Source organism: Sciurus carolinensis, chromosome 5, assembly GCF_902686445.1.
Source record: "Sciurus carolinensis chromosome 5, mSciCar1.2, whole genome shotgun sequence".
Classification (NCBI taxonomy): Eukaryota; Metazoa; Chordata; class Mammalia; order Rodentia; family Sciuridae; genus Sciurus; species Sciurus carolinensis.
In genome coordinates, this window is record NC_062217.1 from 32,494,119 (window position 1) to 32,519,054 (window position 24,936).

Here is a 24,936-nt window from a genome sequence, read left to right on the forward strand (position 1 = left end):
GATTCTCTGGCCAAGATATTTTTATCCTTCTTTGCTTAAAAATGCTAATAAGTTATTTCCAATATGTCATTTATATGTTTTTCCTAATGAAATGCAAATTTAATCAGTTGGTTTAATAGTAGAAAAGTCAGGCTATTTATGTATCATATATGTTTGTTTTTCATTTTTCAGTTATTAGTAAAGCTAGAACTAACTGTCCTAATCTACTACACTATAATGATTAAAACAAATTTCAGAATTTTTCCCTTTGACTATTTCTATACTTTTCTAAATCAGATGACATTTGCTTCCTGCTTATCCATTTCATTCTTCATTAAGACTTTAAACAGCAAGAGACCCAGATAGAATGAAAGCTCTTAACTTGTATTAATTCACTTAGACCCTTAATAGCTATAGCAGAAGATATAATAAAAAAATTAGCAGAATTATTAGGAGTATTGCAATTTATTCCTTAATGTCTTAAGGCTGACATTTTAGTGTGATATTCTCATTATTATAGATCATAATCTGTCTTAGTATTAGAAGACACCTCAATTCTAAGATGACATAGAACATAATTTTGCCTCCAAGTCCTGCAATCATTTCATCAAGCCCTTTTGATAGCTCTGAGGTTAATTTTCATTTAACCATGTCTGCCAGCTATGACCAATATCTAGATTCCGGTTAGGAGGGTCTCCAAACTCAAGACATTTTCCTCCAAGGAAACCTGGGAAGATCTCTTTGCTCAGAAACACACAGAGATCTGACTTGTCATCTAAAGTCACCTTACCTTGATTCCATGCTTTCTCATTATCTTTACTCCTAAGAGTAAAGACAAAGGATTCTATTCTCAGCAACTATCCCTCTTATGCAACCAAACAGAAATTCCCTATGCTTTACATTGCCATTTTCCCTCACTGATTTCTTAGTTACTCAGGAGCTCACCAAGTACTTATGAAGCCTGCATTGTGTGCAAGGCAGTGAATTCGGCACCAGAGAAACAATGAAGACAGGAACCAGGCTTGACTCTCCACATCTTCTGGAGACAGAGAGACCTGGCAGAGGATGGGACAGAGAACAACCCTTAAAAATAAAGCCCCCCACAAATACCCTTGAAAGAAGGATGGATAGAGAGCATAAATAAAACAATATTAGTGAAGAATGAGAATACGTTTATCCCTTTACTCACTCAAGAGCAATCCTTCCTGGCCAACTCGATTATGATCTCCTTCCAGAATTGAAGAATGTGATCACAGAGGGAAGGTGGGGGCTGGTACTGGTGCAGTGCCTGGTGTGGAAGAGGGAGGAAACACGGAGTGAAAAGGCCCTTTCATTCCTCTGGCAGAGGCAGCCTTGCAGCTGGGGCCCCGTCTGCTACCCTGATCCCTCTGCTGGCCTGTCGCCTCCGGAGAGAACATGTGTTCCTCTGGTGAGACGTGTCTCAGCACCAGCCTCTAGCAGAAACCAGGTGACGGGGAATCATAGAACTATAAAAAATAAAGGGTAGTTAAGAATTTTATTCCCCCCAACTAAGAATATCTACTCAATTTAACTTTTACCTGAGGTCTTTCTTACACAGACCCAGGATCACCAACTTGCCTTTTAAGCTTGGCAAGTCAGTAAAACCTTACCCTGTTCAGATTCCTCATCTGAAAATTGAGAAGGTAGCAACAGATGTGCCTAAAGCCGTTTCCAAATTAAAACAAATATGATTTTCACATCAATAGAATTTCAAGGGACTTCCACTCAGCTGTTAAGAAAATGAAAATAAAAAATGACACCATTGCTTATTTTCCTATCATTTTAGATTACTTATTGCTGTTGAGTGACCCTGATTCTGCTTATTATTCCCTTCACTAACACTACTGAATTCAAGCAAGCAAAAATGTAAAGATTAACATGGTTTTTTTTCCCCATAATTTTAAACACCACCCAAAGATATGGACTTTGAGCATGGAAATGAAAAGCTAATTGACACACATCTCCAGTTGTTCACAAACTTGAGGGCATTAGAATCACCTGGAAGATTTGTTAAAACACATATTTCTGGACCACACCCCAGAGTTTCTAACTTGGTGGGGAAAGTAGAGAGCCTTAGAATGAATATTTCTAACCCATTCCAAGTGGTACTAATACTGAAGGTCTGCACATGCTTAGAGAACTAACTACTACTGTTTAGTGCAGCTTCCACAGAGATGCATTGTCTGCAGTGTATATCATCTTCAAACCCCTTAAAGCCAAGATACACCTCAGGCAATCATTTCTCCCCTCTACTATTTGTCTATCATCAGAAAGTCATGATGATAATTGTTTTTTTTTTTTCTTTCTTTTTCAGGTCAAAGCACTTTCCACCTATCCCTAATCAGTTGCCTACTGATTTCTCTGTTCTCTTGACTATTTTCTTACAAAGATTTCAAGTCATTGTAAAACATGCATTTCAATATCTAGCATGATGTTTCCTCTTTGTTTTATTTTTGCAGTAGATTAGGATTACCCCTAGACTACACTACTTTTTAACACTTTAGTCATTGTGGCCAGAATTTCCACAGTGCTTGAAACACAAACTAAATGGAAGACAGGCCAATGGAGAACAAAAGTTTGCCATCATTTAGCTAATGCTCATGGAGTTATGGTATCATGTTCATTGCAGAGTTTCTATCTTTGCCCTAGAGGATATGAGCCTATGATGGTGAAGGACAAACTTATTTGATGGTATTTGGGTATATGGTTCTTAGTAAAGTAGAAACACCAACTCATACTCCTAACCTCAGGAAATGCTTCTCAGTGCACCTTCATAACCAATGTGTTCTAGGGTCTCTGTACTCTAAGAAGACTTGATGGAATAAATTAATCTGGGAAGTCTGTGGAATAATACAAAATGAGGAAAAAGGAGTGTTTTATGATGAAACAAAAACCATAATCTTTTTAATGGTATGTTACACAATCTAATTTTTAAAAGACTGATGCCCCCATGCTAGAGGGAGTCTCTTTTCATCTGTTAGTGTAAGGACTCAAATCTGATGTCCTGCTAGAGTGCCAGCATTAAAACACACAAGCAAACAATTCAAGAGGCTTAATAGCAATCCTCTTTCAAGGTGATAAAACAGGATCTGCTCTTGCACACCACCTTCTGCTACCTGCCTACCCCTCCTTCCTACCTCCATTCCTGCTCATAGAGAATTTCAGCATTAGGCAGGTAGAGAAATAACTCAGGAGGCTGGAAGAGGAGGGCTGCTGAAGGTTGCTGCTATTACTGCTGCTGCTGCTGATTGCATACATTGGGGTAATCTCATCCCTGGGCTAAAAAGATACAAGCTTCAGCTGCAAACCAGCTTGCTGAAGTTAACCACCCATCCCAGTCCTATCAAGTTTGGCCCACCAAGGGCCCACTCAGACATTAAGATATTTCTTTCACATTCATGGTTGTCTATAACATTTTAAAAACTCGCATGCATGTTTGTGGGATGCAATGTGTTTGCCTGTGTACATATGTGCGTGTGTGCTTGGGGTAAGCATGATTATGCTTTAGGAATCACTATCCTAGATGTTGTCCATCTCCAAAATTCTTTTCATCAAATGCCTCCTCTTTGGAAGTTTGTTAAATTTAATCTATACAATAGAACTTTAAGCCCCCTCTAAGATTACTTTAAATTCATCAACTAATTTCATTTTTTAAAAAATTATTCACTAAATCTCTGACACTTCACATTTCCAGAAATACCTACAATATCTTACTAAACAGATTCCACTGATGCTCAGAATGTACTCAACACATGAGTCTAGCAGCTGAGTCTAGCAGCTGAGCTGTGATTTATTATTGGCAGGCATTATAGTATTACTCACGATTTCTATTAGTATAGACTGGTGTAAGCCTGAACATTTTTTTTTTTTTAGTTTTTCAAAAAATATTTAATAAGACTGAGATATTGGAGTGGTCATTTCTTTTTATGTTTGAATATCTGATTATTTTTTATTGCCACCTGTAATGCAATATTAGATACTATGGTCAGGGTCTTTATTTATTTAAGAGCTGATAATGTTATATGGCTCTTGTGAACTGATCTGCTTGATGGTTTTTGTTTGCTCTTAATTTTCCTTTCCATTTAGTCGTAACCTTGTGCTCGTGCGGGCTTGTTATTTGTTTTTAGATTTTCTCTGGGTATTTGGGTCAAGAAGATAACAGAATTCCCATTTTCACTGTTTAAAAACCAAACATTTCTGAGAAGCAAGTAAAAATTGGATCTATTCAAGGCTGAAACTGCTCTTTTCATGTTTAGTAAGTCTAGATTAGACCTTTTCCAATTTGTGATGTAGCTGTATACACTTACTGTGGAGTTGCTGAGACAATAATAAACATTAAGGATTGACCCCCAATAGTATAACTTCCAGAGCAGGATGGAGAGGTGGCCTGGTGAGGAGAGTTGTCAAGTCCATCTGACTTTGCTACCTGTGAAAAACTAGCCTTCTCCAGAAGCATCTTCTCTCTTCAAAAACTAAGTTCCTTTGCCATCAATCCCAGACACATTTCCCCCTTCTGGAAAGGGGGTGCTTGATGACCAACATACCTCATCTAGCTGGAGCCCCTGAAACTCAAGAAGACCAGGGGAGGGGCTGGGGAGATAGCTCAGCTGGTAGAGTGCTTGCCTTGTAAGCATAAGGCCCTGGGTTTGATCCCCAGCACCGCCCCCCCCCCCAAAAAAAAAAGAAGACCAGGGGAGGAGTTTAATTCTTTTGAAAGGTAGCCAGGCCATGTAAACCAGGGAGGAGGTCTTTCTGAATAGCAAAATGTTATTAGTCATGAAAAGGATTTTAATCCTTTGTCCTATAATCTCGAGTCTCTAAATAAATACTGAGTAATACTAAGAATAATAACAATGGTGATGGTGACGTCACTCTTATGCATCTAAGATTCCACATTCCAGAGGCAGAATCTAGCAGTCACAGAAAACTTTAAAAAGTGTTTCGTTCTTTATTTTTATTCTTTGAAGAACATTAGACAAATAAGATTCATGACCTGGGGCAACACTTTCTAACAATTCCTTCTTCCACTCTCCAATTTTCTTGTGAGTTACCAAATCTCTCATATGTCCCTGCTCCAACACTGTCCCCCGAGGCTCTGCCTTATGTGGTATATCCTTTCTTCTTTCTATCTCTTCTTGTGGTATATACTTTGGTTTCTATTACAACAATTTAAAAAAAACTTACAATTTTGGGCTATCTTAAAAGAACTAAAAACAACAAAATCATACTATATCATTTAGTTTTCCCACTTCTGGGTATATACCCAAAGGAAATGAAAGCAAAAAAGAGATACCTACATTCCTGTGTTTATTGAGGGCACTGATCACAATAGCTAAGCCATAGAACTAGTCTAAATGCCCATCACCAGCTAAATGGATAAAGAAAATGTGGAATATATACACAATGGAGTATTATTCAGTCATAAAGAAGAATGAAATTCTGTAATTTTCAGCAAAATAGATGGAATTGGAGGACATTATGTTAAGTGAATAAGTCAGAAGGACCCCTTGTTCTCTCTCATAAACAGAAATTAAAAAACGTTGACCTGAATATATAATAGTTACTACTAGAAGTTGGGAAGGTTAGTAGGGAGTGGGGATAGAAGGAGTTTGGATAAAAAACATTCAAGTTGATGAAGCTAAACTTCACTATAGGTAGTTTGAAACGTTAAGATTCTTCATCTTCTTCTGTTGCTATCAAAATCATTCAATTATCCCTTAGTATCCATGAGGGATTTCTTCCATAATCTTTATACTGATGCCCAAATTTGTGAATGCTCAGGTCCCTTATATAAAACTGCATATAACCAATACAGACACTTTAAATCATCTCTAGACTACTTATTCAGATTGAGCATCCCTAATCTGAAAATCCAAAATTCTCCAAAATCCTAAATTTTTTTTGAGCACTGCATGAAGCCACAAATGGAAAATTCCATACCTGACCTTGGGAACATGAAATTATCCCCAGTCTCTGTGCACAGGGTGTACATGGAATGAAGTTCTTGTTTATACATACTTGTGTTCTAACCCCCAAAATCACACTATGCATATATAAATATCCCCAAATCTGAAAAATCCAAGTTATATACATAGTTGTTATACTGTATTGTTTAGAAAACAATGAAAACAGTCCATATTTTTTTCAGTCAGTTCAGATATGTTGAAAAAAAATTTTATTGCATTTGTTTTTGTACTCGGTTGAATTCATGATACAGAACCCATGGGTATGGAGGGCCAGGCCTGCAGTACACAGAACAGAACAACCAAAAAAAAAAAAAAAAAAAAAAAAAAAAAAGCCAGCCAAAACATCTTCTCTCCTCTTCTCTCCTGCAGGGGGCAGAGTGTGCTTGCTTAAAGGCAAAGTAGTGAATTAATGGATTCTTAAAACTCCATTGACGCTCATTCTGTTATCCAAGCATTTCGTACTTTCTCCCTTGCCCTGCTCTCCCTGACTGCTTTAATTGTCATTCCACGTTTAAAGTCTTGTGTCATTTGAAGTGTGATTTCTGGGGACATTCGTGTCGAATCCGTAAGCCTTGCTCTCTAAAAGAAATGGAGAATTTAAGCTAAAGGGAGGTGGAGACATTGTTGGGAAAAGATAGGAGGCAGAAACCCAGGTTCACTGGGAACTCAAGATCACCCTCTGCTGGTGGTAAGACTGCCTTCCTGAGGCGCTATATCCTTGGAGGAAAATGTTCTCCTTTATTTAACTTTTTAAAAAAACGTAGTGAACCAGTGGCTTTGGAAAAGAAAACTTGCCAGGAATACACGGAGTAGCTTTCTGTGCTCCTGGGTCAGTGAAGCATTTTCTCTGAAGAAGTCTCCCTTTCTTCTGAAGCCCATGTGGATTCTCTCAGTGGGGAGCTGGTACGGATGTTCAGGATTTAGCAATTTACCATTCTCCTTGGCAGATTTATTATACTTTCTGCCTTGTCTTTGCAATACGTCAGAGGATGCCTCACTTTGCTCCAATGTCAGGCCTTGTTTCAAGACTCTCCTAGGAATGCCTGGTGAGGGGTTGTTTTATGGTGAGTGATTTGAGAAGGTATCTCATAAACAATATTACCTCATTGTATGCTACTCTCAGTGCATTTCTATTACATTTTATGCCCATTGTATTTTTAAAAGATGCCTAAGAATGAAGAGCCAACAATCCCCTACTCCAATTCCATTGCTTGTGCCTTCTGTGTCACTGTATGCATCTGGCCTGTGTAGTGTGTAGCATGGTTTTGGGTCTGTACTGTGGACTAGGCAACAGCTTAGAAACATTTTTATTCATGAAGAATACTGACTTGCAGAATATTGGGCTATTAATTTAGAATTTAAACTGGGCAAAATCGAAACCTTATAAATCTGGAAGATAATATGAATCATATTTTACTGTCCTTATTCTCAGAATGACATTGTTTGACAAACAAAAATAATTGACTAGGAACACCTATTTGTATTGCTGGGTTTCTCATACACCCCAAACTTCTGTTTCCCAACAGGATGGTAAGCAATTATTCCTGGTCTCATGTGCAATATAATGATGGTAACAGCTATGCCTCAAGGTGCTATAAAGATCGTAGGATATAATGTGTGTACACACCCTTTGTTCTTTGTCATCCACAATGTTCAGTTATACTTCTACCCCGAGGCTGTCCGGGCCCAGGGATCTCTAGATCCATACATTTTTGGAGGTCACCTGCAGACCAAGAACTCACAGAATTTTCTTCAGTTCTTCCTCTTACGCCTCCATCTGTGTGCAGAAATCCATACTTTCGTCTTCCTTCCTCTATATTCTCATTTTCAGGCACTCATCACCACTCTAACAGCCTCTAAATTCTTTGGTGGACCTTCTGGGAATCAACAAAGTCTCACTTTCTTAGCCTTATCTCATTTTTATGTCTTTTTAATTTACATACATACCATTGTTTCTATAGGATCTCACTTGCTAACTTTGAAAGGGAAGCTTCCTGACTTCACTTCATCCAATGTTTTGGATTTATCAGTAGTCATTTTTCCAGAGACATCCCTAATTATGCCATATTTTTGATTAAGAATCTTCTTGAATCTCACTGCCTGAAGGTCAAGGTCCCTGAGCATGGCCTATTCATGTCTAGTCTTAGCCCAACTTCATTCAACTTTCTATACTTCCTCTACCCTGTGACTGGCCACACAGAGCTAAACACATTCCCCTATACAGGGCATGCATTTCCAACTCTTGTTAATTTCACTCTCTTTTTCTGTTAGCCAGATGTTAGGGGCAGTGCAGGCGTAAGGCAGATTGACAGGTGGTTGGGAGGCCGGGTTCCTGTTAACGGGAGAGGCGGGCGTAACACAGATTGACCGGTGGTTGGGAGGCCAGATTCCTTACGTTTTCTTTCTCCAGTCTGGAATCCCTGTATGCCTCTTGTAAGCCAGATAGACTCACACTGTTCTTGAAGAAACCAGTTCAGAAATATTGCCTTCTCTGTGACATCTTACTCAGTTCTTCCAGAACCTTCCAGAATGCCTCCCTCTTTCAGTTCACATCCCATTGCTGGCATTTATTAAATGCTTACTTTGGCCTTATGTATTGGTTCTACTAGGCCTACTTCAAGAGAATACATAATTTGCTCTGCTGTTAATAAGTAGTGGTGCCAGGTGTGCATGCATCTTTATACCATTCTCATACCATTTCAAATACATTTTTTATTATGCAATTTATCATACTGAATTATGTCTTATTTCCATGTCATTCTTGAGACTGTAATTTTTAATCTACTCCCCCAACCTCATAATTGATAAGTAGATTCTCAGGATCCATTAACTGAAATTGAGAGTGCAGGACCATATGAAATTGGATCTAGAATCCTTCTAGACATTGGGGCCCCTATTAGTGGTCTCATCACTAACATGGTCAGTTCTTTTGCTTATCTAACCTGACTCTTCAGCATATTGACGCTGTTGATCACTCCCTCCTTGAAACACTTTCTTTCCTTGGTTTCCATGACATTGCATTCATGTCATTTTCCTCCTTTCTCAGTACTTCCTCAGTTTCTTCAGTTGATGTTCCACCTCTGCTCCCTTTCCTCTAAATATTGAAGTTCCAGAGTTCTGCCCTGGGTATAATTTGCTTTTATAGCAACACATTCTCTTGAAGTAACCTCCCTGTGACATATGGCTTTAAACACCACTTCTGTGGATGAATGCTAAAGGTTGTATCCCCGCCCCCACCCAGACCCCTAGACTCATATCTTCAACTGTCTGGTTGGGGTGTCTATGTGGGTGTTTAATAGACAATATGATTGTATGGCCATGATGTGACTCTTGATACCAACCTCTGAACTCACTTCTCCATTCATCTGCATCTCTATAAAATGATACCATTTGACTCCTCTCTTTCCCACGTAGCCCCTGTCTAATGCATCAGCAGATTCTGTTGCTTCCACCTACAGATCTATTTCCACTCTCTCTCCCTGCTGTTAGTACTGTTCCGTCCTAGTCCTAGTCATCACCATCTCTTTCCCAGACTATTACAGTGACCTTGGCACTGGAATTCCTGCTCCCACTCTCGCTCTCCACTTTCTCTAAAGTGGCCCCATTGACATAAGCCAGATTAAGTCCCTTCCTGAATAAAACCTTTCCACTAGCTTCCCTTTGTATTATGAGTAAAATCCAAACCCTTCAACAGAGCTTACAAGGCTTCCACAACCCGGCTTCTGGCTACTTTACTGGTTTGGTGGCAAACCACTATAGCACAGACAGATACATCATTTGTCTCTTTATATTTGTCTTAGGGCTTTTACACTAACTCTTCCATGTCACTCGGGACTCAACTGAAATGTCAGATTCTCAGTGGGACCATTCGCTACACACCCAATCCAAAGCAGACACCCTTTTTTCCTCTTGTTACATTACCTTATTTCTCTATATTAAATTGGTGATCTTCTATTTTTTCTTATTTAAAAAATACTTTATATTTTCCCAATGAAATGTTCACTTCATGAAAGTAGGAACGTTGTTGGTCTTGTACATTGCTATGTTCCTTGCATCTAAGACAGAGGTCTTAGAATTTTGTTGAATGCCTGAATTGGTCCAGTCCAAATCCAGAATTCCTTAGTCACCAGAGATGGAAGAATAATAATAAATTCAATTTCCAAACTCATTAGAATAGAGGACCAGACTCCTAATTATTACTAAAATGTATGCATGCTTGAAATATAACTGAAATTAAATTTAGACGTGGCTCCAGTGCTCTTTTCCATTAATAAAATCTCCTTCTTAAGACACAGAAAGGAAATAAAGCATTATGTGCAGACCCCCAAAATACTTGTTGCATGTTTCCACCCAGAGAAAATTGCTGTGATCACTGTCACAGTTAAAAGACTTCAATACCATTTAGTCATTACTCACTCGTTCTGCTTCTCCAATTTGAATCATTATCCAGCTGGCACACCTGTATCAAGCACAAACACAGATCACTACCTTCTTGGGTAGTGTGCTCTTGTGTGAAATAATTTTTCTTGAAGTTTAATAGAACCTTCTGGACGTGAGTGAAATGCAACAAAACTATTCTGCTGTCTGATGCAGCCATGAGATTTATGCAAATGTTCAGATCTGAGATTTTACTTTTGAGATTTTACTTTTTAAACAGGTTCTGATGGTCAAGGTCAAGTATTCAGTTTTCAATCTGTCTCACCGATGCTCTGCTTATTTATAACTAACTCTGGGGACCTCTTCCTCCAATAAACCCATTTCAATAGCATCTCTAATACAATCTTTAAGAAAAATGCCCTTTCCCCCATTTTTAGATACATTTACAGCAAAAATTTTCTTTTCAATTTCAATGTGCTACATCTTATAGAATCATTGGCATTATTTAATTACAGAGGGATAGAAAATAAGGCAAGGTTTAATTGCATCTAACAAAGATCCTTAAAAATTTAAATGTACTTTCTCTTCCCTGAATGATCTTTACCTTGTTTTTCTAAAAAACATCGGATTCAAAGGGAGATTTTCCAGTATCTATAGTATCTATTAGTATCTATTTAGACATAATTCTTCTTCTTCTTTTTTTTTTTTTTTTTTTTTTTTTGGTACTGGGGATTGAACTCAGGGGCACTTGACCACTGAACCACATTCCCAGTCCCATTTTGTATTTTTTTAGAGACAGGTTCTCACTGAGTTGCTTAGTGTCTCACTTTTGCTGAGGCTGACTCTGAACTTGTGATCCTCCTGCCTCAGCCTCCCAATTTGCTGGGATTACAGGTGTGCGCAACCACACTTGGCTAGATATCATTCTTCAAGCAGTAAAATTTTGTCACAATACAGAACTGTTAGGGACAAACTGGCTTATTCACTAAGGGACCAACCAAGGTCAAACCCAGATGTCGTTGTATGTATCCTGTGTACACATTCCATAAAGTTGAAGTGGATTTGTTTACCCTCAGTTTTCTCCAGGATTCTCCCAAAAGTGAAACTTTTCAGAAAAGGCCAACACAACATTGTTAAGATTAGACATTACTGTAAATGATTCACTTTATCATTTAAGATTTGTTGATTGCAAGAAATAGAAACTGACTCTAAATTACAAAAAAGAGAATTTGGTAGAATGACATTCGAGCTCTTAATTTCAATTAGAGACTCTAAAACTGGAATCAGGACCAAGGCAGGCAATAAGTAAATTGTGTCACCATTTGTCTCTTAACTTTGTGAATTCAAGAACCCCATGCCTCCTTCTATCTGTATGCTAGTCCTTCTTTTAAAATGCAACATAATTTATTAGGGAATAAATACCAAATGAATAAACAAAGGCAGAAAGAGCTTATAAAATAAAAGAACCCAGGTATATGTAGATGAGGAGCAGAGTCAGGAGAAAGGCATGAGAGTCTCATTCCCCTTTATCATGACAGAGAAACTGTTGACATAAACCAAAGTACACATGCCTTTCCAGCAGATGAGAATTAAATGTAATGAAGAATGGATTGTTCATTGCAGAGGGAAATGCTATATAAGTAGATGTTAACTTAGAGCCCCAATTAGAATCCTTTGGGATAGTTTTATAATGTAGGAACTCAAAAAGCGCGAGCACTTTTTTTATTGGTGGTATCCCCTCTTTTTCATAAATCATAAGCACCTTGGCTGCTTCCGTCTATCTTTCTTGCTAAAATGATAAGATAAGGCCTTTCCGAGTCTTTTTTTCCCTTCTTAATTGCTGATTTAGTTATAAAACTTAAATTTAGTTGTACAAATTTTATATACAGTGACTTTTCATTTTACCCACAAATGAAAGATTGCTTTTTTTTTAATCAGTACTAGAAATAATACTGTGGATTTCCATAGTCATATGAAATTGACTAAAGGTCAGTAGTGCATGAAATTTTATGTAAATATACAAAGTTCTTATGAAAGCAGGAAATGATATTATTATCTCATTATTTCTTCAAAAGTTCTTTTAAAATATGCATGGTAATAGTCTGAGTTATTTCATAAAAGGAAAAGGTGTGAAAATGCTTTTTCAGTGATGCAAAAACATTTTCCACCGCTCAGAAACCTGTGAAGGACTTCCCCTTTTGAGATGGTTTGACTTTTAACTTCTGACTTTCATTAATAGCCTAATTACAAATTATGAATAAAAGACAATAACCCAACATTGTCCAGAAGTCAATACATCTATATATTTTCTTGATTTATGTTAAGAATAATCAGAGTCTCTGAGTTGACCTTTGCATGGGTCACAGTCACAAGTCCTAAGCGGCTGAGGAATCCTGCCTCACCTGGGTGAGTGGCAGACACCAGGCAGTTGCAGATCACCTGGACCTTGTGAAGAGGGAACATAAACACAATGCCAGTCTGTCCCCTGGACTGAATACAGTGGAAAGAACATAATAACGGAGCATGAATTATGGAGACAGACCCTTGCCTGAGTCATTTTCTGGTCTAGAAACACAATGCTATAGGCTGGGTAAGTTATAAAGAAAAGAGAGTTATTTTGGCTCACAGTCTGCCCCATGGTTGAGTGGTTGCTTGTGGTGATGACCCTATTGCTATTAAAGAATGCTGTGGTTTGAATCTTGAATGTCACCCAAAGACCCAGGTGTTTAACACTTGGTCCCCATCTGGGTGCTCTTGGAAGGTGGTGGAAATCTTCAAGAGATCCGACCTAATGGAAGGTGTGCCCTTGAGGGGGATTGTGGAGTGCTGGTCTCTTTCTCAATCTTTTTTGTACTGACCATGGGTTGAGTAGGCTTTCTCTCTCATGCATTCCTGCCATGACCTCCAAATAATGGAGACAGCCAATTATGAACTGAAATCTACCAAACCCTGAGCCAAACAGCAACAACAACAACAACAACAACAAAACCCAAACAAACAAAACCAACTTTTTCTATTTATAAGGTATGTTACAGTAACACAAAATTGATTAACAGTGAGAGAGAGCACACACACATGTCTTCTGGTCTCTCTCCCTTTTCTTATAAAACCACCAGCATTCAGACATGAGGCTCTGCCCTGATACATTTATCTAATCCTGATCACTTTCAAAGGCCCCATCTCCAGAGTCCATGAAGAGATTAAATTTCCACTCTCCCAATACTTTACAATGGATATTACATTTCAACATGTTTCAGAGGGAATGAACCATAAAACCATAGCAAACTAGATTTGAATCCTGGCTGCTGCTTTTATTTAGCATGTGAACTTGAACTGGTTACCTTACTTTTCTTAACCTCTCCTGTAAAGAAAGGTAAAAATAATTTACTTAATAGGCTTATTGTGAAGATGAATCAAAGAATGCATTTGAAGTACTTTGGACCATGCCTGGTATATAGCAAACATCCAATGAAAGGTAGATCTAGAAAACTATAAAACCAAGACACACAACTGGAAACCATAATGATACATTACTTTACAATCATTAGGTAGCTATTATAAAAAATAGGGGGTTGGTAATAACTGGTAGTGAACATATGTAGAAAATGGAACCCTTATAAATAGTAGTGGTGGGATTATAAACTGCTTCATCTACTATGTAAACAATTTAGTGGCTCCTCAAAAAGTTAAATATACAATTGTTATATGAGCCAGCAATTTCACTCCCAGGAATATACACAAAAGAATTGAAAGCAACGATTTAGACACCTACACACCAATGTTCACAGCAGCATTATTCAAAATCACACAAAATGTGGGAACATCCCAAATGCTCATCAGCAGATCAGTAGATAAAAAAAAATATGGTACATATATACAAGGAAATATTACTGAGCCACAAAAGGAATGAGATTTTGACACATGCTCCAATACTTAGAATAGTTTTAAGTGAAATAAACTAGCCCATTAAAGCTTAAATGTTATATGACTCCATTTAGATGCAGTATCTAGAATAGGAAAATTCAGAAACAGAAAGTAGAATAGAATTTACCAGGGACTGAAGGATGGGGGAACCAAGAGTTATTGTTTAATGGATTGAATTTCTGTTTGAGATGATGAATTGTTCTGGAAATAGTGGTGATAGTGCTACTAAATTGTTAATATACTTGATGTCATCCAATTGGAAACTTAAAATGTAAAAATGACAAATTTTATGCTATGTATGTTTTACCATAATAAAAAATTTTACCAAATCAAGACCAAATTTGATCATGGGCCAGCTTGCTATTTCCATATCTAAAATGCCCTTCTTGATATTTATCCTTTACCAATTTCCTTGCCTCTGTCTTGAAATCTACATCCCCACCCTGACCAAGCCTGTGCCAGAGTCACACTGGAGCCCATAACTGCCTGACCATTAAGGCTCCCTCCCTCTTCACCTGCTCTCTCCAGCTCCCTAAAAGCTTATCTTGCCTGATCCTTGCACCCTACATTTATGTCCCTAACTGCCCCTGTGCCTGTGATTTGGGGAATGTGTATCATGCCCTCCCAGATTCAACTTGGGTTTCTTTCCTGTAATTGTTTTGCTCCGCTGGATGTCACCACTAGCAGTAAAGGTGTGTATGATGCACCTCCTCTGCCTTGTTACTGTCCCCAAATGCCCAGAACACATTTATGACAACCATGGAAATCAGGCTGAGGGCACTGCTTTAAAATCTCATTCTCATAGCTTCAAACTTCTATGGAAAAATTGATACTTAAAATTTGGGAGGAATATTATATATATACCATATTCTCCATCTATATCAATGCTAATCAAAAATTTCAACTCATTTATGATGAAGAAAATTACATGATATATACTGACTGCTGAAAATGACTCTCTTGTCCTGGTGACACATCTGTGTTGCAGGGAGAGAAACTATTGGACCCAAATGTTCTGTTCTCTCTCCTTGTAGACCAATAAGTCTGAAAGGCAGCCTTGAAGACTATTAGTTGCTATGAAACATGTCAAACCATAATATGATTCTTTATTACTAAAGAATAGCAAGCTGTTATGTGCTCCCTTGGAGAAGGCATTGCTTCAGAGGAAAATCTTTTAATAATGAAAGTATTTTCTGCTTGATGAAGTATCCTATACACCCGGACACCTTGCATGTTTGTTCAGAATGATGGTAATTCCTAGAGGAGCATAATACCTCGTTTCATTCTGACATATTTTTAGTTATTACAAAAATAGGGAAGCAAAGTCTTTCCCACTCATGCATGCATTCCACAAATACTGAGTGAGCCACGTGTCAAAGTACTGTTTGAGGTCCTATCTTACAGATGAGGGTGGCTCTTAGGGACCTTTTTTTTTACTCTCCACTCTTGGAACTTTTCTTTGGTTGGTATTTTAAGTACTCTTGACTCCAGGTGTTGCTATAACTAATTTTCTGAAAGTTGTTTGAAGGTTGCCTTGAAGGCCAGACATGACCAAAATTTACCTTCTATCCTTGATCTAGAAAAATCCTACTTTCTTTCTTAGGCAATCCCTCTTATTCTTTAATATGATTTCTACATCTACCCTAAAGAATGTGCACAGGTGAGGTCTTATGAAAAAAAAATGACTCCCTTTAAACTGTAACATAACATGTCTCCCCAAAATAGAATTCACCACCCTTCTGTTCTTTTTCTGAAATTCTATTAGGAAACCTAATTACTAGAAGAATTCTGAAAACTGAATATGTATACTTTGTTAGCGTTAGCTTATGTGGATCACAGGGCATTAGAGAAATTAGCATTAGGGAAATAATCTTTCTTGCAAAGATTCAATTTTCTTTCAGTCTCAACTGTACAAATTAGAAATTGGCTGTAGGGATTTTGGCAAAAGGCAAATCTATGATTATCACATTTGGATTTACTGAAAGCAAAAATGGGTCCTGTAGTAAAACTCACCACAGGTTATATTTTGGTTGCTTACACTTCAGTGCAGCTGTGCAGAAAAAGATAATCCCTGCAGATAAATAAGCTTTTAGGCTATCAAGATAGTTTTAGGACCTATTGAGTCTATCTCACTTGAAGTCTTTAAAAAATAATTTTGATGAAAGACTAGCATGCTGTTTCTGCCTGCAGCAACAATCCCGCGGGAAGGAATCGGAGGTGGACTGGGAATGAACTACTTCTATTATCTTCTTTGCTTGCTTGTTTGCTAGTTTATAGAGGAAGAGAGACTTTGCTTAGAGGAAGAGAGACTTTGCTTAGTTTTAAAGGTGCTACGCTTTCAGAGAGGCTACACTTTCAGAGGTGCTATTTCTTAGAGGTCTGCTACTTCTTCTTAAAGGTGCGTCCTAGAGGTGCATGCTATCAGAAGTGCTTCTTAGTGGTGCATCCCACGGACTGCGATCTTCTTCCAGGTAAAGAGAATGTCTTATATACCTAAGGCAGCCAATCAGCTTAGGATTAAGTAGTACGGTTGGAGAATGGGCCACAGTACCAATCAAGAAAGAATGAGAAACACATGTAGACCACTAGCGCAGAAGAGACATCAACGAATCAGGCAAAGGTAGATCACGCCGTGTTAACACTAATTATGCACCACCTCTTGGCCCAATGCCAGCTGCCATCTTAGGGCTACTTAAACATGTCTCTACATTATGCTTAAAAAGAAATGCTAATTAGTCAAGGAGTAATTAATAATTTATCCAAGTCCAATGAGGTTGCATATTTGGGCAACTGAAAAAAGTAGAAATTTACCTTTTGAGCTGTGTATTTGGGAAGAAAACTTGAAAGTCATGCAATTTTGTGAAAATTTCTTGCCTCTTATTTAGAAAAAACTGCAACTTGCTGTAAAATCTACTACCTGATGTGAAACATTTGAACGTTTTTGGCAAGGAAATAACAAAAACATAATGAGTGCTGAGCACCAGAAATGCCAACTCTACTCTGACACTGAAAATACTGAACAGGATCATTTCCTGAACACCTGATTACCTTGTGGCTGCTATAACAAATGACCACAAATTTAGGGGCCTAAAACAGCACACATTTATTCTCTCACAGTTCTGCATTTCAGAAGTCCAAAATATGTCTTAAGGGTTAAAATCCAGTTATCTACAGGGCTGGTTGCTTCTGTATCCTCCAGGGAAGAATCTGTTTCTTGCCTCTTCCAGTTTTCTGAGGCTGCCCACATTCCTTGGCTCATAACCCCTCCCTCCAGCCCACCCAATTCTTGCTTCATTCACCATTTCTCCTACTGCTTTCTTTTATAAGTTCCCTGTGTTTACATGGGGCCCACCCAGACAGTTCAGGATAATCTCCCCAATTCAAGATCCTTAACTGATTCACACCTACAAAGTCCTTTACCATGTGAAGTGACATTCCTTACAGGTTCCAGGGATTAGGGAATGGGTATCTTTTTTTAATTTGTTCTTTTTACATATGCATAGCAGTAAAGTGTATTTTAACATATTATGCCTGCATGGGGTATAACTTCCCATTCTGTGGTTGTACATGATATGGTGTTACACTGGAAAGTTATGTCCAATTCATTCTACTGACTTTCTTATTCCCACTCCCCTCCCTTCCTTTTATTCCCCTTTGTCTAAGTCAATTAACTTCTGTTCTCCCCTGTCCCTTATTGTGTGTTAGCATTCGCATATCAGAGAGAACATTTGACCTTTCAATTTTGGGAACTGGCTTGTTTCACTTAGCATGATAGTCCTCAGTTTCTTCCATTTACTGGCAAATTTGCCATAATTCCTTTCTTCGTTATGGCTGAGTAATATTCCATTGTGTATACATACTACATTTTCTTTATCCATTCATCTGTTGAAGGGTATGTAGGTTGGTTTCATAATTTAGCTATTGAGAATTGAGCTGCTATAAACATTGAAATGGCTGCATCACTATAGTACGCTGATTTTAAGTCCTTTGGGTATATACCATGGAGTGGGATAACTGGGTCAAATGAAGGTTCCATTCTGAGTTTTCTGAGGAATTGCCATAATGCTTTCCAGAGTGGTTGCACCATTTTGCAATCTTACAAGCAATATATGAGTGTACCTTTTCCTCCACATCCTCACCAACATTTATTGTTACTTTGTATTCTTGATCATTGATATTCTGACTGGAGTGAGATGAAATGTCAGTGTAGTTTTAATTAGCATTTCTCTAATTGCTAGGGATGTTGAACATTTTTCCATATATTTGTTGACTGATCGTATTTATTCTTCTGTGAAGTGCCTGTTCAGTTCAATTTTCCATTTATTGATTGGGGTTTTTTTTTTTTTTTGGTGTTAAGTTTTTTGAGTTCTTTATATATCCTGGAGATTAATGCTGTATCTGAGGTGCAGGTGGCAAAGACTTTCTTTCTGCAGGTTCTCTCTTCATGTTCTTTTTTTTTTTTTTTTTGCTTTTTAAAATAAGGCATTTATTGAATCTTGTTCATTTGGGTGAAATTAAATAATTTACTAAAATATGTGATTTTCTTATATTATCTGTATTTTATCTTTTTTTTATTATTGTATACAAATGGGATACATGTTGTTTCTCTATTTGTACATGGAGTCAAGGCATACCATTTGTGTAATCATAAATTTACATAGGGCAATATTGTTTGATTCATTATTTTTTTCCCTCCCCTCCCACACCTCTTTTCCCTCTATACAGTCATTCTTTCCTCCATTCTTACCACCCTCCTTATCCCTAACCCTAAACCTAACCCTAACCCTAATGCTAACCCCTCCCACCCCCCATTATATGTCCTCATCCACTAATCAGCGAGATCATTCATCCTTTAGTTTTTTGAGATTGGCTTACCTCACTTAGCATGATATTCGCCAATTTCATCCATTTGCCTGCAAATGCCATAATTTTATCATTCTTCATTGTGGAGTAATATTCCATTGTATATATATGCCTCAGTTTCTTTATCCATTCATCAACTGAAGGGCATCTAGGTTGGTTCCACAATCTGGCTATGGTGAATTGAGCAGCAATGAACATTGATGTGGCTGTATATCTGTAGTATGCTGATTTTAAGTTCTTTGGGTATAGGCCAAGGAGTGGGATAGCTGGGTCAAATGGTGGTTCCATTCCAAGCTTTCTGAGGAATCTCCATACTGCTTTCCAGAGTGGCTGCACTAATTGGCAACCCCACCAGCAATGTATGAGTGTTCCTTTTTCACCACATCCTCGCCAACACCTATTGTTGCTTGTGTTCTTGATATTCACCATTCTAATTGGGGTGAGATGAAATCTTAGGGTAGTTTTGATTTGCATTTCTCTTATTACTAGAGATGTTGAACATTTTTTCATATATCTGTTGATTGCTTGTACATCTTCTTCTGTGAAGTGTCTGTTCATTTCCTTAGCCCGCTTGTTGATTGGTGTATTCTTGTATTTGTATTCTTGGTGTAGAGTTTGAGTTCTTTATAGATTCTGGAAATTAGTGCTCTATCTGAAGTATGAGTGGCAAAGATATTCTCCCACTCTGTAGGCTCTCTCTTCACACTACTGAGAGTTTCCTTTGCTGAGAGAAAGCTTTTTAGTTTGAATCTAGCCCAGTTGTTGATTCTTGCTTTTATTTCTTGTGCTATGGGAGTCCTGTTAAGGAAGTCTGATCCTAAGCCAACAAGTTGAAGGTTTGGACCTACTTTTTCTTCTATAAGATGCAGGGTCTCTGGTCTGATTCCAAGGTCCTTGATCCATTTTGAGTTGAATTTTGTGTAGGGTGAGAGATAGGGGTTTAATTTCATTCTGTTGCATATGGTTTTCCAGTTTTCCCAGCACCATTTGTTGAAGAGGTTATCTTTTCTCCATTGCATATTTTTGGCCCCTTTGTCTAGTATGAGAAAATTGTATTTATTTGGGTTTGTGTCCATGTCCTCTATTCTGTACCATTGATCTACCTGTCTATTTTGGTACCAATACCATGCCGTTTTTGTTACTATTGCTTTGTAGTAGAGTTGAAGATCTGGTACTGTGATACACCCTGTTTCGCTCTTTCTACTGAGGATTGCTTTAGCTATTCTGGGTTTTTTATTCTTCCAGATGAATTTCATAATTGCTTGTTCTATTTATGCAAGGTACATCATTGGGATTTTAATTGGAATTGCATTGAATCTGTATAGCACTTTAGGTTGTATGGCCATTTTGACAATATTAATTCTTCCTATCCAAGAACATGGGAGATCTTTCCATCTTCTAAGGTTTTCTTTAATTTCTTTCTTTAGTGTTCTGTAGTTCTCATTGTAGAGGTCTTTCACCTCTTTTGTGAGATTGATTCCCAAGTATTTTGTTTTTTTCGATGCTATTGTGAATGGGGTAGTTTTCCTAACTTCTCTTTCTGAAGATTCATCACTTATGTATAAAAATGCATTGGATTTATGAGCATTGATCTTGTAACCTGCTACTTTACTGAATTCACTTATGAGTTCTAAAAGTTTTCTGGTGGAATTTCCCGGTTCCTCTAAATATATAATCATGTCATCAGCGAACAGGGATAGTTTGAGTTCTTCTTTTCTAATTTGTATCCCTTTAATTTCTTTGGTTTGTCTAATTGCTCTGGCTAGAGTCTCAAGGACGATGTTGAATAGAAGTGGTGAAAGAGGGCATCCCTGCCTTGTTCCAGTTTTTAGGGGGAATGCTTTCAGTTTTTCACCATTTAGAATGATATTGGCCATGGGCTTAGCGTAGATGGCCTTTATAATGTTAAGGAATGTTCCCACTACCCCAATTTTTTCTAGTGTTTTGAGCATGAAGGGATGCTGTATTTTATCAAATGCTTTTTCTGCATCTATTGAAATAATCATGTGATTCTTAACTTTAAGTCTGTTGATATGGTGAATGACATTTATTGATTTTCGGATGTTGAACCAACCTTGCATCCCTGGGATAAAACCCACTTGATCGTGGTGCACTATCTTTTAATCTATTTTTGTATGCAATTTGCTAAAATTTTGTTGAGAATTTTTGCATCAATGTTCATTAAGGATATGGTCTGAAATTTTCTTTCCTCAATGTGTCTCTGTCTGGTTTAGGTATCAGGGTGATATTGGCTTCATAGAACGAGTTTGGGAGGGTTCCCTCCTCTTCTATTTCATGGAATACTTTGAGGAGTATTGGAATGAGGTATTCTTTAAAGGTTTTGTAGAACTCGGCTGAGAACCCATTTGGTCCCGGACTTTTATTTGTTGGTAGGCTTTTGATGACCTCTTCTATTTCATTGCTTGAAATTGATTTATTTATGTTGTGTATGTCCTCCTCGTTCAGTTTGGGTAATCATATGTCTCTAGAAACTTGTTGATGTCTTCGAGGTTTTCTATTTTGTTGGAGTATAGATTTTCAAAATAGCTTCTAATTATGTTTTGTATTTCACTCGTGTCTCTTGTGATATTTCCTTGTTCATTCCGAATTTTAGTAATTTGAGTTTTCTCCCTCTTTCTCTTTGTTAGTGTAGCTAAGGCTTTATCAATTTTGTTTATTTTTTCAAAGAACCAACTATTTATTTTGTTAATTTTTCCGATTGTTTCTTTTGTTTCAATTTCATTGATTTCGGCTCTGATTTTAACTATTTCTGTCTTCTACTACTTTTAGTGTTGGTCTGCTCTTCTTTTTCTAGGGCTTTAAGCTATAGTGTTAAGTCGTTTATTTGTTGATTTCTACTTCTTTTGTTGAATGCGCCCCGTGAAATAAATCTTCCTTTAAGTACTGTTTTCATAGTGTCCCACAGATTTTGATATGATGTGTCTTTGTTCTTGTTTACTTCTAAGAATTTTTTTATTTCCCTCCTGATGTCTTCTGTTCTCCATTCATCATATAATAGTGTATTATTTAATCTCCAGGTATTGGAGAAGTTTCTGTTTTTTATTCTGTCATTTATTTCTAATTTCAATCCATTATGATCTGATAGAGTACAAGGTAGTATCTCTATCTTCTTGTATTTGCTAACAGTAGCTTTGTGGCATAAAATATGGTCTATTTTAGAGAAGGATCCATGTGCTGCTGAGAAGAAAGTGTATTCGTTCTTTGTTGGATGGTACATTCTATACATGTCATTAAGTCTAAATTGTTGATTGTGTTATTGAGATCTATGGTTTCTTTATTCAATTTTTGTTTGGAAGATCTATCCAGTGGTGAGAGAGGTGTGTTAAAATCGCCTAGTATTATTGTGTTGTGGTCTATTTGATTTCTGGAATTGAGAAGGATTTGTATGACGTATGTGGATGAGCCAATGTTCGGGGCATAGATATTTATGATTGTTATGTCTTGCTGATTTATTCTTCCCTTAAGCAGCATGTAATGTCCTTCTTTATCCCTTCTGACTAGTTTTGACTTGAAGTCCACATTATCTGAAATGAGGATGGATACTCCAACTTTTTTGCTGCGTCCATGTGCATGGTATGTTTTTTCCCATCCTTTCACCTTTAGTCTATGGGTATCTCTTTCTATGAGATGAGTCTCTTTCAGGCAGCATAATGTTGGATTTTTCTTTTTAATCCAATCTGCCAGTCTATGTCTTTTGATTGATGAGTTCAGGCCATTAACATTCAGGGTTATTATTGTGATATGATTTGTATTCCCAGTCATTTGACTCATTTTTGTTTTGTTGACATGATTTGGTTTCTCCTTTATTTGGCTATTCCTTTAGGCTAGTTCTTCCCATTGCTGATTTGCATTGTTGTTTTTCATCTCTTCCTCATGGAATATTTTGCTGAGAATGTTCTGTAATGCCGGCTTTCTTTTTGTAAATTCCTTTAGCTTTTGTTTATCATGGAAGAATCTTATTTCGTCGTCAAATCTGAAAGTAAGTTTTGCTGGGTATAAGATTCTTGGTTGGCATCCGGTTTCTTTCAGGGCTTGGTAAATGTTGTTCCAGGCCCTTCTAGCTTTTAGGGTCTGGATTGAAAAATCTGCTGATATTCTTATTGGTTTCCTCCTGAATGTAATTTGATTCTTTTTTCTCGCGGCCTTTAAAATTCTGTCTTTATTTTGTATGTTAGGTATTTTCATAATAATGTGCCTTGGTGTGGGTCTGTTGTAATTTTGTGTATTTGGAGTCCTATAAGCCTCTTGTTCTTGGTTTTCCATTTCGTTCTTCAGATTTGGGAAATTTTCTGATATTATGTCATTGAATAGATTGTTCATTCCTTTGGTTTGTTTCTCTAAGCCTTCCTCAATCCCAATAATTCTTAAATTTGGCCTTTTCATGATATCCCATAATTCTTGTGGATTCTGTTCAAGATTTCTTACCATCTTCTCTGTTTGGCCAACTTTGTTTTCAAGATTAAATATTTTGTCTTCAATGTCTGAGGTTCTGTCTTCCAGATGTTCTATCCTATTGGTTATGCTTTCTATGGAGTTTTTAACTTGGTTTATTGTTTCCTTCAAGTATTTCAGTTTGTTTGTTTTTTTTTTTTTTCAGTATCTCTAACTCTTTATTGAAATGATCTCTTGCTTCCCATATTTGCTCTTTTAACTGTTGATTGGTGCAATCATTTAATGCCTGCATTTGCTCTTTCAACTCCTCCTTCAATGCCTGCATTTGCTCTTTCATCTCCTCATTTGTTTCCCTGGTTGTTTTAATTATGTACATTCTGAACTCCCTTTCTGACATTTCTTCTGCCATGCTGTCATTGGGTTTTATTGATATAGTATCTAGGTTTGTTTGGGACATTTTCTTCCCTTGTTTTCTGATATTGGTCAGATGTCAGTGGGACCCTGAGATATTGCAGATTTCCTCTATTGGCTTATAGTGTCCCTGTAGATTTCCAGTGTATCACCTCCCAGTCTTCAGTAGCCTGAAGTCTTGGAGGAACTTGATAATGCAGTGCTTCCGAAGAAAGCTGCCCCTATTCCGCTACTGGTTCCAGGGCTTGGAGTTGGCTCTGTGCGGAAAGGCTCTCACTGGGGGGCCTGCTCCGCATAGTTGGTCATGTGGGAGGAGCCCACCGCCGGAGTGTGCAAGGCTACCTGGGGAAGACTCTAGCTGCCCTGCCCTGCTCTGATAAGCCGCCCCTATCCGTGCCTGCTGCCCAGGCCGAGTTTCACCCAGTGGGGGAGACTCACCCCGTGGCTCTATTTCAGTCCGAGTCTCTCAATGCCTCCCCTTCTTGAGTCCTGGTTTCTGGAGCGACTGGAGATGCAGTCACCCTCTAGTCTGCCATCTTGGATCACCCCGTGGATAGAGCCTGCGGCTGAAGGGGGCAGGGCTGCCTGGAGAAGTCTCTGGCTGCCCTGCCCTGATCCCAGAGGCTGCTTGTGGGTCGAAGCTCTCTGTTGGCTCGGGGACTTGTGGCTGGCTCTGTGTAGAAAGGCTCTCACTGGGCAGTCTGCTCCAAGAAGCTAGCCTTGAAAGGCGCCTCCTGCCGGAGGGGGCCAGGCTGCTTGGGGAAGTCCCTGGCTGCCCTGTCCTGGTCCCTGAAGCCACTTGTGGGCCAGAGCACACCGCGCTGGCTCAGGGACTTGGAGCTGGTTCTGATCAGAAAGGCTCTCACTGGGGGGCCTGCTCCGAGAGGCTGGAGAAGCTGGCCGTGTGGGAGGGGCCCACCGCCAGAGTGTGCAGGGCTGCCTGGGGAAGACTCTAGCTGCCCTGCCCTGTTCCGATAAGCCA

General features: G+C 38.2%; 1 protein-coding gene across 1 annotated transcript in view; it reads right to left on the reverse strand.

Annotated features, from left to right (window-relative positions):
* Spart (spartin) overlaps window positions 1–1,313 on the reverse strand; it is a 62,845-nt gene extending 61,532 nt beyond the window's left edge. The window contains exon 1 of the mRNA XM_047552099.1: window positions 1,169–1,313. The gene's annotated coding sequence lies outside the window, so the exon portion shown is untranslated. The remainder of the gene's footprint in view (window positions 1–1,168) is intronic.
* Window positions 1,314–24,936: the final 23,623 nt, after the last annotated feature.